Genomic DNA, 7,298 nt, shown 5'->3' with positions numbered 1-7,298 from the left:
GATTAATAATATAATGAAAATGGAAACGATGTTGAAACTAAAAGTGATTTCTATGAATGGACTGGAGTGAGTTGTTGAACGTAAAGTAGAATAACCGAAAGTTAAGGCACGTCAACTGGCAGATATCATCTTCCATTGCAAACTAAGTTATGACTTTTTTTTCATACAAAAAATATGGTTAAAGTTTTTTTGTATCCTAATTTGTCTAAGTCGAAAGTGGCATCACTTTTTTATTTGAGTGTTAAACCGCTATTGTAAATAATATGCAAATTTGTTTTTATCATTTTTGACTTTGTAGAATTTTTCGGTTTCTTGCTTTTTTTTAAATTTTATTTTTATTGGTCTGACCTAGAATCGTGAGATGAGAGAATTTATTCTCCAACTGTATACAAAGATATTAGCAACACACCCCAAAATATTAACAACAATCGTCTTGCCTTGGAAAACGTGACCCACATAACGGCGCGGCGTTTGTGTTATAGCCAGCGAAGCGGTGTGTGGATAGAATATTGTCAGAAAAGTAGAATTTGTATTAGCCTTTTTTGGTCTAATTAGGTGATTTGAAATGTTTAAACAATTATGGGCATGTTTTTTTTTGAGAGTTTAATTTCACATACTTTTTTGTGTTTTTAATATCTTCCTAAATTCTTTTGGGTCAAGCAGTGGGAAAGGGGTTGATCTTTTCATTGTTTTTGTTTAATAATAATAAATTGAGATGAAGAAAAAATTTTATTGTTGAGAATTATTTCATTTTATGATCTTCTTTAATGTAAAATTTCTATTTAATTTTTTTATTCTAAAGATGGCACAGAAAATTAGTGGAAATGAAATTTTAGTTCTTTCACTTTTTTTGACAATTTTAATGGTTTTTGGAAATTTGACACAAATGGTATTACGGGCATATTTATCAAATATGGTATTAAACTTTCCATTAATTAATAATAAACAAAAACCTATATAAAATAAGGTTTATTGTTTAAACTTTCAATTTACTGAGACGTTTTGTGAGCTAATATAATATATTCGTTTGAGTATCGGCCGTAGAAATTGTTTTGTTTTTGAAATAGTTTCATGGAAACTTCATAAGAGTTAATTAAAAAAAAAACTGAGTTAGTGTGAATTTTAAAATTGGCTGCAAAGGGAAATAAAATATCGAGCATCATAAGAACACTCATACTAGACTTAAAAGGTTATTAATGACAAAATTTTTAACCTCTGTGGTTTAAAAATTGGCCCTGTTTCTGGATTGATTTTTTTTTTTAATTAAAATTAGGATTTTTGTGAGAATAACCAATTTTTTTATTTCAAAAATGTTGTTAAAATTTCATAAATTTAATGATATCAAAAGATTTTCCAACTCTAGACTATTTAAGGAAACAAAATATATGAGAGACAATCTTCGATCGTGTAACCAGTACAAGCAATTTCCTCACAAAGTGATTTCAAACATAAAAAAATATTTGAACATGGTGGCAACCTACCTACAGTATTTAGATATACACTTCTAGATAGACAGAAGTTTATTTTTATCTGTAAAACCTAAATCAAGGAAAAATTGTTCTCGAACTCAGAATAAAAAAAAAAAAAATTACAATACCTAAATTCGTTTTCAAAATTTTTCGTAAGAAAACGTAAGCATATCTTTCAAAATTTTTCGACTAAGCTCAAAGAAGATATATATTACAGTTTATAGAAAAATAGAAGCAATTTTAAATTTAAATATAAAGTTATTTATTAGGGCCGATGATTCGACCCGGGTATAATGCTACCCGGGTACTCGGTTAGCCGGGTAGCTTGTACCCGGGTAGTAAATTACCCGAGTACCCGTTTACCCGGGTAAAATGGCTATTACCCGGGTAACCGGGTACCCAGGTAAGCGAAATTACCCGGGTGCCCGGGTAACCGGGTAACCGAATATACAAATAAAAACAATTATATTACTGTCTTTATCACTTTTTCAAAAGCATTTAACTAGTCGTGAAAAAATATTTTGTAAAAGTAGGTAGCAATACGGATAAATTCAGTGACAAATTATACCCGGGTAATCGGGTAGTCGGGTAATCGGGTAGTTGGGTACCGGGGTACCCGGGTAGTTTCGGGTATCCGGGTAGTACCCGGGTACCCGGGCATTACCCGATTTACTCGGGTACCCGGGTACTACCCGGGTAACCGGTTACCCGGGTATCATCAGCTCTATTATTTATTCTTCATTAAATAGACTTAGGTAATTGTTAAAGGTTAAATACAAAAAGTTTGAAGGTCTAGTTTGTCAAAGTTTTGATTGATAATAATAGGTATTCGTTTTTTATTTATAAAAATTTTCAAAAAAAAAAAAGAAAATGGTGTGCCATTAAAAGAAAATATTAGTTCAAACATAAAACTTTTTTAGCCACAGAACACATATTTTTGTATTCAAAATCTCCAGAGGCAGTTTTTGATAAAAACAACAATTTTGGTCATTAGCTATCAGCCATTTCCCATATGCATTCTTTAGCCGACACCCTGTATATCTAATTGTTATATCAATTTCTTGCCCTTTAGAACTTTATCAAAAGGAAAAGTGAGAGCTCTGCAATATTTTGTATTTAGCTTTCCTTAGTGTGTTATAAGTCCACTGTTGATGAACCAGAAGTGCAAAGGAATTTAAATTTGTTTCCTTAACAGCTTTTTGTCGAGCTGTGTTACTATTCCATCAGATCACTTAAGTTCAATTTAAGTATACCAGAGAGACATTTTTGATATATTGTTAAATGTTAATAAATTATACTGTCAATACTAAATCAAATAAGCAATTAAAAAATCAGAGACATGAAACAGTACAAAACCACAAACAAATATTGAATTTTTATGGATCTGATAAAAAACATGACAATATTTTTAAAAATTGATTTATTGAAGTAATGAATGCAATTGCTTTTTGTTTTAATAATATTGTCAGTCATGAAATACTTGTTGAAAATATAATTCCCAAAATATAAAAATCAATTCTTCAATATTTCAATATATGTATCACTCTAATTTATGTAAACAAAATACAACAAAATTTATATTTAAGTCAACAAACGAGACGATATTTTGTATACGAAACTAATCCATCATTTTACGTATTAAATAAATAAGAGGATTACAGAAGGTCATAAATAATCTGGTTTAGAAGAAAAAATCTTGTCAAGCAAATGAGGGTGTTAATCCTTTGAAGGTTCACGGTCGAATACAATATTTGTTTATTATTTTTCTTGAAAAATTATTTGCATTAACACTTAAGCTATAAGTTTATTTTTGAACTTTGACAAATACGATGAGAATTTTAAAACATTTATTAAAAATATACCATTAATGATTAAATTTTTTCAAGTGTCATTGAGGACTTAAAAATTAGATGATTTTAAATCGAAATTAAAAAAAAAAATCAATCAAGTAGAAAATGTGTTCTATAAGTTTTCAAACACCATCAGCATCGTAAAAAGTGTAAACAATTCCTTTTTTGATGGAGATTGAACGAAAGTGAAATTGGAAAGAGAGCTGTCAAAAGATCATTCAAGATAGGTTTGATAGAATCTGTGACATTTATTTCTTAGGCCACACCTTAAAACCTTTGTTTCCATTTCTTTTTTCGCACTTAAAAGGTATGAATGGAACTTTTTGTATTTTGTCGATCATTTGTCAAATCTCAAAAATGACAAAATAGACAAAATATGATTTCCCTTTTGTTACTTTCACCAAACCTGATCAACTTCTTACTAAATACAAAAAAAAATTAAGAACAAAAAAAAAAAACATTGAACTTGGTAGTGGGTAGAGTGTGATGGATTGTCCGGAAGTCAGGAAGACAATTTGCAATAATTAACATAGTTTAATGTTTGTGCTGTGCGAATGCGCATTTTGCTGTTCTTGAACTTCATACACTCCGATTCGGTAGATTAAGACCTCAGGACATTTATTAAATACTAGCCGACCCCGCACTCAAAATTCGAGTGCCAACTGTAACTTTTATTTATGCTCAAATAAGCACACTATATAAATCACTTTATTTACTACTAAGAATATGCAACACTTAATTTTTTTCGAAATTCGAGAATGTTTTCGAAGGTTCTCGTCTTTGCTTTTAGAAGTTTCCACTTCCAGAAGGGAGAGGGCGTGGTTCAGCACATTTGTTTTTGTTTTTTTCCTCAATTTTAATTTATTGTTTTTAGCTATTTCGGTAAAAAAAAAAAATAAATAAAGTATATATTCTGCACATCTAGATAAAATTTCCTATCGTTCCGTATATAATTTATGCCCCTTCGGTTTTTGTGGGCCACTTATTTTGTACCACAAAATAAGTGTTTGCCGTTTTATTATATGATTCCATAAAATAGAGGAGTAATAAAATATAAGAAAAATTCATATACATCATCAAAGAAGTTTTTCCAAAGACACACGAAATTAAATCAATTATAAAATAAATAAAACAGGACAAAAAAGACTACCTTGAGGTACACCATATTCAAGTGTTAGTAAACCACTGCAATAATATTGAACACTACAATTAAACTCTTAGAAGACTATGAAGAATACGAATAAATACATCTAAATCCAGGAACCTTGTTTAAATAACAAATAGAAGGTTTCATAAAAACTGCATCTACGTTTCTAAGTTAATCCAATGACACTGACTGTGAATAAGTTAGCATTGCTTGAGTTCTTCTTTAACATAGCACTTAGAGACCAAAGTCTTTCGTAACAACTAATTATCTCAAAGATGTCGTGTGTGTTTCGCAATAAGCAACAGCAACCACAGCAAATATATTTTACTGCTTACCCACAGTTAAAAATACATCTAACTATCTCTAATAGCTGTGAATTTCATTTGGTTCGTTTTTAGCACTTCATGAAGAATAAATAATCTTTATCCAGTTAGATTTATGTAATGGTTTGAAAATGCTGGTCTGTTCAAAAATTGTTCGTAATGGTTCGTAGAAAATAACGGCTCTTAAGGAAGTTAAATACGAGTTACGTATATTTTTTTCTAACAACAACAAAAAAAAAATACAATATAAATGAAAAAAAATTAACAACTCAAATGAGAGATAAACTCAACGAGCAGTGAACGGAACGCAATTAAACGAAAGTATCTTTCGCATTGTATCTGCAGAAGAAGACCAACGACGACGAGGACGTCCATGGCAGTTTTTTTTTCAAAGATATTTTGTGAAAGAATAAACAACAACAAGAGCATGTTAAAAAAAAAGTACAAATCTTTGAGCCAGAACTGAGTGTTGGAATCATTTAAGATCTTTTTCTCTGTTTGCCACTTAACTTCTATCTAAATGCGGTCAATGACTCTTTTACTCTTCTATAGACTAATTGGACCTATCTTTATTATAATCACCGACTGACGACAGAGAATTTAAGTTCATTTATTTTTGTTTTGCCTTTGTTGCAATAATTGTAACATTTTTTGATTCTCACAGCTTCCAAGTGAAAGAAAGAAATACCAACGACAGAAGGATGGTTTTTAAATTAATGAAACACAACAAGATATTTATTATCTTTGGATGTGTTGAATGTTCTTGAATTAAAGGGGTAATTGTTTAGTTAAAATATACCGTTATGAGGGAAATGGGCGACATTAAGATTTATTTGCGAGTAATTTGCATAATGAGTTGTGTTACTTGTTGGACCATGGAATGGTGACTTTTTCGTTAAAACTTGTGTTCGCAAATCTTCATTTATTTGGGGAAAAATATCGAACATCTCTGTTAACTCAAATAAGAGTTCCTTAAGGCTATATTAGAATTCTGGCTGTAACTATTGTTAAAAATACATTTTTGGAAAAATAATTTAATTTTTCTATAAAAGGATATTAAAAAAAACCATGCAACTTCGATAAAAAATAAAGTTTTCTTGTTCAAAATTGAAAAGAAACTTATTTAATATTTCTTCCAGAGTTTTAAGACTCAAACTAAACAAAAATAATCGTTATCCCTTTTTTCATTGAATATTCGTTATTTATTTTTAGCAATAAATTTTTATTTTGGTTCTGTGCAAATGTTTATTGCAGTTCATTGACATTTCTAGAGATACCTACATAGATTGTGATATAGTTTGGATGATTCTCTCATTATTTGCATAGATAAAAAACTAAATGTTAAAAGATTTCTTTAAATGATCTAAAAATAAAATCATTTAAGGAAATACACTTTTATGAACCATGTACTTAATTGGCAACTGAACCAAGAAGTACTTTGAGTACAAAGACAAACATTAGTTAGCTTAATTTTAAAATTTGATTATTCTTAATTTATTTAAATGAGACAGTAATTATAATATTTGTCTTTGCAAATTTGATCGTGATGATAAGAACAAAGAAAAAAATACAAAGAATTCAAATTAGTAGGTACATTGACTCTACTATAATTCTTAAGAATTTTTTTTAGTCCATACAAATGGGCGTTTGTCCCTATCACTGGAGCTAACTTGAACTTTTAAGAAGTTCTTTTGTAATTTAGTTGTAAGGTTTCTTGCTTGTATTAAGCTAATAAATTAAATTTATCAGATGTGTTTTCGTCAGGGTTCTAGTTAGTTTTATCTATAATAATTTTTATGTTATTTAACTAATATTGTAAAAGTTGTATCAGTAAGAGTTTAAAATTCTTTTTTACAAAATACACCACCTTTTTTATATAGAAAAATTCTCAATTATTTTTAAAAATCAAATTTGGTAGAAAGTGTTATAACTGCATACCAAATTTGATTTGTAAAATTGTTTGAGAAATCTGTGTTTTTTACAAATCTAACGATTTTTACTTGCGATATAGGTACTATAGGTACGGTGACCATCCGTCCCGGTTTACCCGGGACTGTCCCGTATTTCTACAGCTTGTCCCGGGTTTTTATTTAAGAAACCCGGGACGTATAAGTGTCCCGTATTTTGTAATTTGTCCCGTGATTGTCCCGTATTTGAACATTCTCTGATTTTTGTATTCAATATTTTAAATACTTTGTACGGAAAACAAGAAAACAGTGGCTGGAAATTAAATACGCTTCTGAAGCAAAACGAACATTTTTCTAAGTCTCCAAAGTCAAAAAACTTTTGCTGCAAGAAAAATTACCTGTACAAATAAGTGGGAGTGACAAACGATTGAAAAATCTCTATATATTCCAGCACAGGTAAGAATTTCGTTACCTATGCTGCGTATTGTGCAACGAAAAGCAAAATTTTCGTTTGCGATTTCATTGTGCTGGTTTTGTACGAAAATTTTTGTTTCGCCTCTAGACTACGTATTAGTTTTTTTTAAATGTTCGTCAATTATTTA

The sequence above is a fragment of the Episyrphus balteatus genome, chromosome 1 (assembly GCF_945859705.1).
Source record: "Episyrphus balteatus chromosome 1, idEpiBalt1.1, whole genome shotgun sequence".
NCBI lineage: Eukaryota > Metazoa > Arthropoda > Insecta > Diptera > Syrphidae > Episyrphus > Episyrphus balteatus.
Note: the sequence above shows the minus strand (reverse complement) of the source record.